This window comes from Pezoporus flaviventris, unplaced genomic scaffold (assembly GCF_033815535.1).
Source record: "Pezoporus flaviventris isolate CSIRO_AGI_PZ_B2104156 unplaced genomic scaffold, CSIRO_AGI_Pfla_v1 ptg000031l, whole genome shotgun sequence".
Taxonomy (NCBI): Eukaryota; Metazoa; Chordata; class Aves; order Psittaciformes; family Psittacidae; genus Pezoporus; species Pezoporus flaviventris.
The window spans coordinates 62,578,019-62,590,515 of NW_026892579.1; the positions used below are offsets into that span (position 1 = coordinate 62,578,019).

A 12,497-nucleotide genomic window follows, 5' to 3' on the forward strand; every position below is an offset into this window, starting at 1 on the left:
TCCAGCGAGAGAAACCCCACATGTGCAGAAAGACTTGGACCTGCCTAAGCCAACTGGAAAACTCCTGAGGCAAAAGAAAGGAGGAAACTAGGTGAAAAGACTGTCTGCAACAGTACATCCCATCGGGAATTTCATGTCTCACATCTGCCTTGGTTCTCTTCCGAGATGCCTCTTTCAACCCAAACTGTTCAGATTCTACGATTCCATGAACAACAATTCAGCAGTTTGCCATCCTCACATCTTTTCTAGTCTCTTGTGTTAGAAATGTAGCAGCATTAATGCAGAGTTTATTTGACTGCTGAAGAAAACAGCATTCCCAGGACTGAGGCTGGTGTACATTCAAATGAGAATGCTGAACACAGTCCATGTTTGAGGCGAAGAGAAAAATGTAAGTGCTTTAAATGAAAGCACAGAATGGCTGTGCTTTGGTTTCAAACTCACTTATAAATAGATTTGCAATCTGTGAAAGCCCTAGACAAGACGCAACATGACCCTCCGCAAAACTGTTCCTAGGCTTCAGTGGTGGAGCCCTGATTATGACGGCTCCCATGCTGCATCCTATTTCAGCACGATTTAGAGTGTGGTCTTCCAACAAAAATCAGCATCTCAGCATGGTATCCTGGAAATACAGCTGAGCAAATCACAGTCAGTACTGAGATTAAAGGGGAGGGAGGAGGGGGAAAGGGAAAACTTCTCACCAACTTGTAACCAAGTAGTCTTTGAAAATGAAATACTCCTGCTAAAATCCCACCAGTTTTTCTTCTGTGAGCATATTATATTGAGTCTTGTAGATAACTAAAGCATTTTTTACAAGCAGGCCAAGTAGTTGCATCAAATTTTATGCAAGTTCTGAAGAGCTATAGAAGATGGCTGCTTTTTTGATTAGCCATACAACAGAGTAGATTTCTCATCTGGAACACCTACCTTCCTCACTGAACAATAACAGTCCCAATATACCATTAAACCCACTGCTTAGATTTAATTTCAATAATCAATTTATTCATTAATTGGTTGCTAATCATACATATAATCTCTGTATGGAGAAATGCAACCATTCTGTGAAACAGTTTGGGCTTTCCCATGGCCTTGGATATGTGTACTTTTCCCCTCACAGCAAGAAGCAGGACAGCCCAAGTAATTTTGCTATCATTGTGTAAATGTAGTTGAATAAATGCACAAAGGTATAAAAATGTACTTTCCCCGCTATGTTTAAGTCAAAAAGAACACGGAGCATTCAGCATACTGTTTGCTGTCATTCAACCATTCCTCATTTCTGACCCTGTAGCCGCTTTCATAAGTGGCTACAACAAACAAGGATTGAGCATGGAACATATTAATCTTTATTAGGAATATTGGTTTTTAAACCATTGCCAAGAGCATCTGCAAAATCCCCCTCAAAGCCCAAAGTGCTCTTTCCTTTAGTTATGCCATGCTGGAAGGAGGTTGGCTCTATAGCCTTCAATGGTGGGAGGCTTTGTGTGTCTCACCAAAACCAGTGAAGTATGGCAAATGGTCTAGCTGAGGGAGAAAAAAACAAAAAACATCCAAGTAGAGGGCAGATAAACAGCTAGCACTCACCACAGGAGAAAAAGGAACACAGGGGCAGGAAAGGAAGACATAAGCATAGAGGAAAAAGCCCTTATGATTAGCTGCTGAAGACAGAAAAGGATCCAAGCAGTCACAACCCACTTAAAGCGAGGCCAAATAAAGCTAATGATACTCCAGAACCTGAACATGTAGCAACCAACAAGGCTTTTACTCTGCCAGCTTCTAAGCTATCTAAGATCTTGCTAAACTCCTAGAAGATGCAGAAAGCTGAGATCTTTTCAGTTTTCCTTAACTATTTTATATTGTCAAGAAGTAACCCACATAGAAATAACTGCCCATCATCTTCTACCCCAGCTGAGGACATGTTCAAGGCTCCCATCAGGTTCAGAAAAGCAGTTTGCTTTGTGGTCCCTGTAACCTCTTGCCCACAAGATGCTTGTTATAATACAAGTCTATTAGCTTTTCTAATTAACAGTCTTTGTTGTAAGAGTTATTCCTGTTGTGGCAATGCCCTCACTACAACAAGCCCTAGGACACTGTCTTTCTTGTCTGTTGTTCCTCTGTACCTGGCAACACTCATGGACTTCTGGCTCTGCAACACCCCCATTGCTCTTAGTGCTCCCTAGATGTGGTGTCCAGGAGTATAAGTCATCAGGGTGTATCCCAAAGCCTAGGTCTTGCCATGACTCTCAAGGCCACTCTTGACAGCATGCTCCCTCTTCTGCCTCTTCTTTAGAGCATTAAAAGAGGGATAAGAAAACAAGGTAGAGCAAAGATGGACTTCTGTGGTGGCCTCAGTGGTAGTTGTAAGGACAGAAGGCAAACAGAGCTTGCCTCACAAACCAATCTTTCTGCATGATGTATGCTTTGAAATAATAGTTTCCCATTCTAGGGCTCCATCTGATGGCTCTTCTGGTTCACAGGCTCATTTTTCTTGAAACCTTCTAGAACAAGACAGAGTAGCAAGTGACCTACCTCTTCAAAGCAGGTTTGAGAGTAACTCAAGACCATAGGGCCAGTGTTAGCATTAGAGAGACATCCATCTTCAGTACAACTTCTACAAGGACTTCTTTCCCAAGCATGAAATTCTTCCCCAGACCAATGAAGAGAAGGTGTGTAGGTAGGAGCTCTCATGTGTGGCTGGTGGCCCCAGGTGGGGTTGAGTCAGGGCAATCAAGACCTATTAATGCACTCAGGGCCCTGACAAGTTGTCCCTATTTCTACAAATCCCTTTGGGGAGGAGGGTGTGTTTGTTGTTTATGGGGTTAAGCCTTCAGTTTGCCTTTCTTAGCAGCTGGTCTGCAGTCTTCCATAAGCAGAGTTTGGGATTGGGATCAGGAAAGTAATGTTTAAGTAAATAGGAGTTTGCTTCATATCTGACTGGCAATACATTACACTGCATATGCCAGTGGATGGAAAGGACTATACAGAACACGTTCTTAGAAGAAGCCAAAGCCTGCATTCACAGGAAGGTGAAAGTAACACCTCCTTCTCTCTCCTGCTTTTCTTCACTGTATAACTTGCTCTAGATTTATATATGTAAGTGCAAAAGACATATATCCCTTTATGTTGCTAAAATCTGTAAAAAAAAGGTCCATTGTGTGAGTAAATATAATTAAGATCTTCCATTCACAATTTCCAGGAGGTAATAAATTAGGAAAAGACTGGAAACACAAAATTAATTGCCAATGCTAAGTAGAGGGATGACCCCATGTAACTCTGATGTCAGAAGGTCCAACATTAGAAGTAGGTCTCAATCCTTATGTTACAGGGTTAAAAAGCTGAATTGATAAACAACTCGAAATATATGTAGTTAGAATGTAAATGCCAAAAGAAATCCCTGGAAGTTCTAGCCCCTGAACCAGTACTGAGTCCAGGCTGTCAAAACGATTCACAATGCATCCCAGATTGCATATAGCAAGCACAAACTGGGTCTAGTAACGTGGATCCAGAGCCAGTGATAGAGATCAGAATAGGTAGGTGGCCTGTTTTGAGGGAAACATTTTCCCCATTGCTTCCACGTTAACAAATCTGTTCTTGAGTCAGACAGAAACCTCCCTCCTTCCCTGCCCCATCCAGTCTCCGGGGCTGAGGTGTCCTTGCGGGCATGGTCCTTGCTGCCCCCCTGCCCTGACTTTGGGATGACCACTTGCTCCAGGCTATAGTTCTGAATTCTCAAGAACCATTTGCAATCAAGGTAAATTCAATAGGAGACAACTTTGCTGACTATAGGGAGCTTTTATAACACCAGGGACAACTCAGGTTAATGATTTTTAATTTCTCCTTCCCTGAACACAAGCTACCCCAGAGCCTGTATCTGAATATTTAGTTCTCATGTATATTTATTTAGTTAGCAGTGGCATTCCTATTTTTATAGCTTAGAGTTTTTAACTTTCTTGTTAGCAGCATTAACAAGGTTTACAGCATATAAAGCGAGCTGTGGCATTTAAAAAATGTTGGCCTAATGTAACACCAGCAGTTTTTTATACACACATTCAATGGCAATCTCCTACTGACAGGCAGAATGCATTTCTATGTCTGGGCAAGTTTATAGATGGTGTTCCCACCTCCGGGCCACAAGGTCACAAATTTGTTTCTGATTCTATTAACGAAACACTCAACAATAGTAAGTTTGTGTGGGGTTTTTTTTCTTCTTCTTTTATGAGAGAGGGCTGTTTTATGTGATCCAAGATCTTAAAGATACTCCAAGGAATCTCTGTCGAATGCTGGGCTTTTCACCCCCATGCCCTGACCAAAGAACGCTGGCTGGAGACTTGAGAAGCTTTGCCTGGCAGTCAGATAAAACACATTTCAGGGAAAGCTGACATGACTGAAGACAAGACCAGGCAATGTCTCTGTCATCTGCCCATGTGCAGTTACAGTGCCTTCAGTGGGGTTTCAGAGGGTAGGATTTGACTCTGCATCAAAAGGATGTACAGGAGTTAAAGATTCATGATACCTGTTCTCAGTTCGTATTTCTTCAGCAGATGCTCTGTGCAACCCTAAGGACCTCAGCCAAAAGCACTGCTACCCGGCCCTCCATGCCTGTGGGATGGAAGCAACAGTATTCTTCCTTTGCCTATCTTCATCCGTTTTGCAAGATTTTAGAGGCAAAGCACTAGTAAATGAAGGCACCTACCTCAGTGAAGGCCTTTGCGCTCCATACGTTAACAAGAATACTTACTGAACTCATGGCAAGAACAAATAAAAAGAGGAATACATAAGAGATGGCTCCTATTGCCCTATGAAACACCAGTCTTATTCCCACTTGGAATTAATTTAACTAGGTATTTTCTCCTTTATGCTGTGTGGAGGCTCCAGCTGCACCTTCCTTACCATAACTGTTCAGTGTGTGATGCCGAGCCTCATTTAACAAGAGGGGGAAGCAGCATCCAGGCTGACCTCAGCCACTGCTGACCTGAAATCACTTCATGCTGGAACACCTTGCTCTCTGGGACTTTGTGGCTATGAACACACGGACTTTTGGCTTGAGAAAGGAATGAGGGCCAGCAGAAAGACTGGGCTGATGGGGTAAAATTAAGAACACAGAAGAGAGAGAACCAGCATTTGAAGAAGGGAGGATAAGCTTTTGTGTCTGTTGAAGGAATTTCAGCATCATCTCTTACTGTCAGAAGGCAATCATGAAAATGCAGAAGAAGTGCAGCCCTTTATGTGGGATTCTTTGGGTTACTGTGGTTAGGAGGATCAAGGCTAGGTATCACATGCCTTTACTGAAGGGAGATTGTCTGGAATAAAGCAAGGAGCCAGAATTTCTAGGCTAGGAAAAAGGCTGATCATGTTGCAACAGAGCACAGGAAAGAGAATTTGGCTGCAGTGTCTGACTGGAGGCCTTTTAGCTACATGAGAGGACTCCAGGTCTATTCTTTCTCCAATTTCCTTATGCCCCCAAGGAAGCTTTTGGTGGAAATTTGCTTTCATTTATGGGAGGACTGGAAGAATAAGGGCCAGACTGTGATGAGCATTTGATAACAAGAAAGAGGGTTCAAAGGAGAGGAAATGGCCCAAGCAGCATTCGAGGTGGTATTCTGCACCAAAAATTGACCTGTGCAAGTGACAATCTCCCACAGCTGGTCATTACAAGTGGATGTTTTTGAAATGTGCTTGTTCTAAAACCCTCTGAGGCTTGGATCCAGTAAGATCTCAATGTCCTTTCCAACCCTAACTGTTCTATGATGCTATGATTCGATAAGATGACTGTGCTCTTTGAAAATCATCATCATGACACAGATTCTTGTGGCTCACTGAAGTACCAAGTGATCTTTTGTGCAGTATCACCTGCTTCAGGCTCTTTTCTCCATGATAACTATGGGCTTGGTTATTTAAAGGCAGTATGACAATAACACACAAAACTATTAGTAAACATCTTTGCTCAGAGAAGACATACCTTCCTAACAAGTATTCTTGTGTTTCTATGCTCTATTTGGTTACCTCATAGATAATGATTTACGATCACCATGCAATATCTTTTTTAAAACAGATTGCAACTTGTCTTGCTACTCCTAAGAATGGCAAGTTTTCTTCTGGGGCTTTGGAGAAGTTTGTAATTTTCTCAGGTTTTTAAAAAAAAAACCTATAGAAATTCCCTTAAAATTCCTTTAAAATAAAAATCTATAGGTAAGCATCAGGTGTGTATCTCCCTACAATGCACAGGCAGTTCTCCACTAAAGCAAACAACCTACTACTGGTGTCTCTATTCATTTGGTCATTGTTACAAAGCACTTGGGCAGCTTGTAGCATCGATACTGTGGGAAAAGAATGGTTTTGATAGACTCAGAAAAGAATCCAAAGTAGCTGGGGTGCCCTGTCCATGAGAGACATGATTAATAAATAAGCAATGATCAATTGCTTTGCACTGTGGATATTTTGATAGTTCCAGGAATGTTAGTGAAATGTATTCAAGGTGATGGGGAGACTTTGATTTTTTTTGCTACTTGGTGGCATCAAGATGCAAAGAAAGGGGTTGATCACAATTTTCTATATCAATATTATGAAAAAAGCATATATTTACCTTTCATGTTTATCTCCACCTAAAAGACCTTCTTGTGAGGCAGTTTTCCATAGCTCTTCTGTCCCGTTAGGCATGTAGAACAATATACTTCAAAGCACTTCAACTTTCATGTTTCTGCTGAGAAGTTTCCCCTCCTGCAACGTTACACATATATGAAATCAGTGCTAAAACAACAAAGAATGGTGACAAATACTGAAACTCATTTTGCTCAGCAGCATTCCCTATAAAGCAGCATTTATGTGACAGTGCTAGGAGACTAAGAGCTTGCTCCTGAGAGAGAACGACAAATACCCGGGGCTGCTGTGCACATCTGGTTTGGTTTGGATCCATCAGCCTCTGCAACACACTGTGAAAACACCACAGAAGTGGCTGTTCTTCTGAAGTGCAGTAGCAGATCTTGAGTGTGTATTGAGCTAGATCCTCAATGGGTATAAATCAAAGTAACTACACCGAAATCAATCCAGCTGCTGCTCTTTGCACACATAATACATCTTATGTGAGACTCCCAAGTACCACAACCACCACTCCAATATCTTTCTTATAACCTGCTGCTATAATGCCACAAGATATCCATCTCTTCCAGTAGCTACCCCCTGCCCTGTGCTTTCAGGGATTCTCTCCCTTCCCTCTGCTCTCCCTTCCCTCCCTTCTTCCCCCAGGACTGGCATTGCTCAGCATTTTGGCTAGGAGACCAATTCTCCAAACTGAAAACATCAAAGCATATCTCTGGTTAGATCTCATCCCAACCTTCCAAGTTTGTTGACTTGGAAAGTGAATAACTAATAAGGCAGCATGCCATTGTTTTCTGTTTATTATAATGGAAATAAATTGCTGGCTTTAAATCAGGCACTGATTGTTCCTTTGATATCACTGCCAGGAAGCAAAATAAAATGGCTTTTTAGAAATCACCTTTCACAGGGAGTGCCACAGGCATTTGAAAGATGAGCCTTTTTCCATGTCAAAGGCTCGACCAGAAGTGCCAAATATACCAGAAGAAAAATTCAAATCCTTCCCTATTAAAACAAACAACAAAAAGAAGAGTGCAAGTGCAAGAGAAGGATTGCCTGGCCGAGCTGGCACACCACACATCTCCTGCAAGTGCTCATGAGGCTGCAGCAGGGCTGGCTCCGTGGTGAGGAGCACTTCCTGAAGAATATGGAACACATCCTTTGCAATCCTTTTTCCCCTCAAAAAAGCAGGTGGGATGAATGAATGACTCTGCCTGGCAGCTCTTAAACTAATAATAAGAGACTTTAGGAGCCAAAAAGGCAGAGGGGGTGCTTTGCCTCAGAACTTGAGCCACCCATAAATCTTGCTTGTGTGTTTCTTTTGTGTTTGCTTCATTTCAAGCTACATGGAGCAGCAATTTCATTGCCCTTCCAATGCCTTGGAAGGAGGGGTGTGAGTGAACAGCTGCTTGGTACTGCGGTACTGGCTGGGTTTAAACCATGACACCTTCTCAGCATTTTAGCTTCTTCCCTATAGAATTTTAGGTGCAGACTTTCAGGTGTTTGAATTTTTCTCAGTGCTACCAACCTTAGCTAATGTGGGAATATGTTGGGCATTGGCACCACTGCATCATGCACAGAGAGAAGCTTCCTTATTGGAGTTCATAGCTGGATCCAGATCTTAAGTGATGCAGAGCACAGCGGCGTTTGGTTTTCATGACGTGCTGCAGTTTGATTTGGCTTGGAGCAGAGGATAAAGTGGAGTGCCAGATTCAGATCTCGGGCCAAGCTTGGGTTCTGTATTTCAGCTACCAAACTTCATCACGGTTTGGCAAAGTCATGCCCTCACCTGCTCACGCCATGTGGAGAACACCTGTGATTTGCTGAGAAGGTGGTTGATCATGCTGTGAGAAACTCCCAACCTATGAGAGCCTGTTTTGGCTGATTCTGGTTGCTGCAGATGATGTGCACCGGGAGAGCAGAACCACTGGAACATGCTCAGACTTTTCAGCTGCAAAGAAAACAGAAATGGTGTAAAGCAAAGCTGTCAGGAGCAGACTGCATGTTTATGCCTTCCCTTGTTGTCGTGACTCTTGGAACCAGTGCAACCTGTTCATTTGTAAGACTGGGGCTCAAATGCACAGCAGCAGCATGACCTGAGAGTAAACTGGGAGTAAAATGTATCATTTTCTACGAAGCCTGCTTTTGAAACACTCCTTCATGCTATCTCTAGCTGCTGTTCTGACACATCACTTGCTGGAAGACCCTTTTTCCAAACACCAAACCAATGCCCATAGCTTAAATGGCAAAAGATCTGTGCACAGCAAACGATGCGGTCTGCTAAATATTAAGGCCCTGTTTGACAGGGATATTATGCCTACACTTGGCTCTAAATGTATCCCTACTCTGCAAAGTATTTAAGCATATTATTAACTTCAAGGCTTTAGGTATGTCCCACAAAATGGGGTAATATAACTGGGACCTTATAAAGCGCCTATGACGTAGGTGCTTTTCTGAATTGGAAGATTTGAAGGGCTCCCACCAAAGTGCCCTGGGATTAAGTAAAGATTTTCCATTGGCTTCAGTGAACATTCAGCTAGGTCCTGATTTTTATAGTTATTACTTGCTTATAACAGGATATTCAGAAAGGAAAAGGAAGGATCTTTTTTTTTCCAGACACTCGTGGCAGTCCAGTGAAGTTCTCACTGATTGTAAAAGGGGAAACATAATCCCCATTTTTAAGAAGGAAAAGAAAGGAAGACGCAGGAAACTCCAAGACAGTCTCACCCCTGTGCCCTGTAAGATCATGGAGCAGATCCTCCTGAACACTATGCTGAAGCACATGTAAAACAAGGAGGTGGTTGGTGACAGCCAGCATGAGTCTTCACATAGGGCAAATTATGCCTGACAAATTTGGTGGCTTTCTATGGTGGGGTTTCAGCACTGATGGGTAAAGAAAGAGCAATTGATATGTACTTGCTTGTGCAAAGCATGTGACACTGTCCTCAATGACATCTTTGCCTCTAAGCTGGAGAGATATGGATCTGACGGATGGACCAGGGGGATGGCTTTAAACTGACAGAGGGGAGATTTAGATTTGATATAAGGAAGATGTTCTTTACTGGGAGGGTACAGTGGAGAGATACTGGCACAGGTTCTCCAGAGAAGCTGTGGCTTCCGTGTCCCAGGCAGTGTTCAAGACCAGGTTGGAAGGGGCTTGGTGCAACCTGGTCTAGTGGAAGGTGTCACTTCCCATGGCAGGGGGTTGGAATTGGGAGAGTTTTAAGGTCCCTTCCAACTCTACCATTCTATGATTCTGTATTTCTATGGTAATACCATCTCTTCTAAATTACTTCTGAAAATTAAAGTTGTGACTGTGACCTGTACTTGATGATCACACTTTGGTTTGAACTTTTTTGAGTATATATAGGTTTGCTAACTCTAGAAGTGCCCAGCAATTTATTTCCCAGGTGGGCTACAAAAGTCATCTGGAAGAAGGAAAACAGTGTCCAAGTGCTTGCTGTGCAAATGGATGATTGTGCATCTGTAAATTGCTTGATGTATGTTGATCTGTCATATCTGAAGAGACAAAAGCAAATGTCAGACCTGAAAATCCAGTCAGCATTAATATTCTGACACATGAACTGTTACATGATATTTACAGTTCCTCCTTGGAGACCATAGAAACATTATACTGTGTCATGCAAAACCAATATAGAGCAACATTTCTGCTTCTCTACTCATTTCACCCAGCAAGTTACTGGGAATACTTCAATGCAAAGAAAGGTCTTTGCTAAGTGAACTTCTATTCTTTTTTACAAACTCTCTTTGCCAATATCTATGACAGTATAGGAAACTGTTTCCCAAGGAACTACGTCCTGGACACAGCACAGCTTGGACTAGTGCAACACTCATGCTAAAGCTATCTTGGTTTAACTTTAAAGCAGCACCTCCCTGAGGACCTCTCAATTCTGGAACGAGCGACACGTTTCTGTGTTCTGTGAGAGCCTGGATTATTTTTAATCTTCTGGACATGTTGCAAAGGTCAATTTATAGTCTCACAGAGACAGAAAACACAGGGGTTTGGGGCAGGCAAAAGGGGGAATTGGCTGTTGTTGACTACTGAATATTATTAGTGCTGAAAAGAAGCAGCATTTCAGGGCAACTTCTACTTTCTTGCACTGCTTGCAAGGAAATGTAGTGTGAACTGGCACAGATGCACAGATGCAGCGCACCCATGTTCCTGCAGGCCAGCAGAGATTTTTGATCCATATATTACAAGCTCTGTACAGGTGCTGTGTACTAAAAGATACAGCTGATGGTAAGAAGAAAGCTTTCTTTTCCTCTCTCCATTACAGTTTTATATATAAAATCATGGAATCACAGCTTGTTTGGCTTGGTAAGATCACCTAGTTCCAACCCACTGCCATGGGCAGGGACACCTCACACTAGATGGTGTCACCCAAGGTTCTGTCCAACCTGGCCTTGGCCACTGTCAGGGATGGAGCATCCACAACTTCCCTGGGCAACCCACTCCAGTGACTCACCACCCTCACAGTAAAGAACTTCTTCCTTATATATAACCTGAACTTCTCCTGTTGAAGCTTGAACCCATCACCCCTTGTCCTATCACTATGGTCCTCTACAGCATCCTTGTAGGCCCCTTTCAGACACTGGAAGCAGCTATGAGGTCTTCACACAGCCTTCTATTCCCCAGGCTGAACAGCCCCAACTTTCTCAACCTGTCTTCATACAGGAGGTGCTCCAGTCCCCTGATCATCCTCGTGGCCTCCTCTGGGCTGGAATCATACCAATGACTTTGTTCCCAAATTACCTTAACCTAGAACAGCGTCTTGCCTGTAATTTGCAATGACAGAATTCTTTATCACTTCCAATATTGTGCAAGGCTTCCAGTGAAAAGAGCAGGAGGGTAAGAGCTTGAGCAAACCTATGGTATGTGCTTCCCATAATATTCAGCAATATATGTTTTAAAATCTTCTATTCATTCAGGTTGCAGACCCCTCAGTTCAAATATTTATCAGAAGCCCCCACAAGACTATAACAGAGACAATGCACTCTGAATCTGTAGACATTTCAATAGTCATGAAAACCAGTGAGTAGCATTTTTTCCAGTTCTACCTAAATCCTACTTGAGCCTCACTCAGTAAAGTGCAATTCTTAACACTTACAAGGAACCCATTACAATGATGTCCTCAATTTGGGCTGATGAAAAGTAAGAACCACAGAGTTTTGTATTACTTCCAACCAAAAGAGTCAAATGGCCTAAGTTTACCCAAAATTTCACAAACATTTCTGCAAGGAAACACATCAGGGCATTTTTACAAAACACTGGAAATGCCCAGAATTCCATACTCCTGAGTTTAAAGCTTTTCCAAGTTTTTTGTTTGTTTTACACAACCTCCACCATGATTGTTTTCTTACCCCTGTGAGCACCATCAGGATTTTAAAATTGGATCACTTTCCAGGAATTACAACGAAGCATTTTAACTCTCGGAGCAGAGAAAGGACAATTTTATTGGAAAATGTCATTCCTGGAATGTGCTCCTTTCTGGTGAGTCCCAAAGGACCAGTCACAGGAAGGACTGAGATGAGGTGATGCTCTGCAGGTGGCTCCTGGCTGTCATTTCAGACCACATAGAATCATAGAATCACAGAATGTTTTGGGTTGGAAAGGACCTTAAGTTCCAACTCCACCACCATGGGCAGGGACACCTCACACTAGGCCATGTTGCCCAAGGCTCTGTCCAACCCAGCCTTGAACACTGCCAAGGATGGAGCATTTACCACCTCTTTGGGCAGCCTGTTCCAGTGCCTCACCATCCTCACAGTAAAGAATATGAGTCTCTTTCAGCTCTTGAAAAGCCTTCAGTGACACAAAAGACATTTAGAAGCGTGGCATGTCTCCAGGCTGCACTTTACTGTCTGTGGGCATTTACTCAAGTTCTCCAGCT

The 12,497-nt window shown here is 42.7% G+C and overlaps 1 long non-coding RNA gene across 1 annotated transcript; it reads right to left on the bottom strand.

The window, feature by feature from the left end:
• Window positions 1-475: 475 nt before the first annotated feature.
• LOC133273508 (uncharacterized) lies at window positions 476-8,530 on the bottom strand. Its single transcript, XR_009744853.1, has 3 exons — window positions 8,375-8,530; window positions 6,578-6,711; window positions 476-631 (listed from the first exon to the last, which is right to left on the bottom strand). It is a non-coding gene; the product is annotated as an uncharacterized LOC133273508 (long non-coding RNA).
• Between the last annotated feature and the right edge of the window lie 3,967 nt (window positions 8,531-12,497).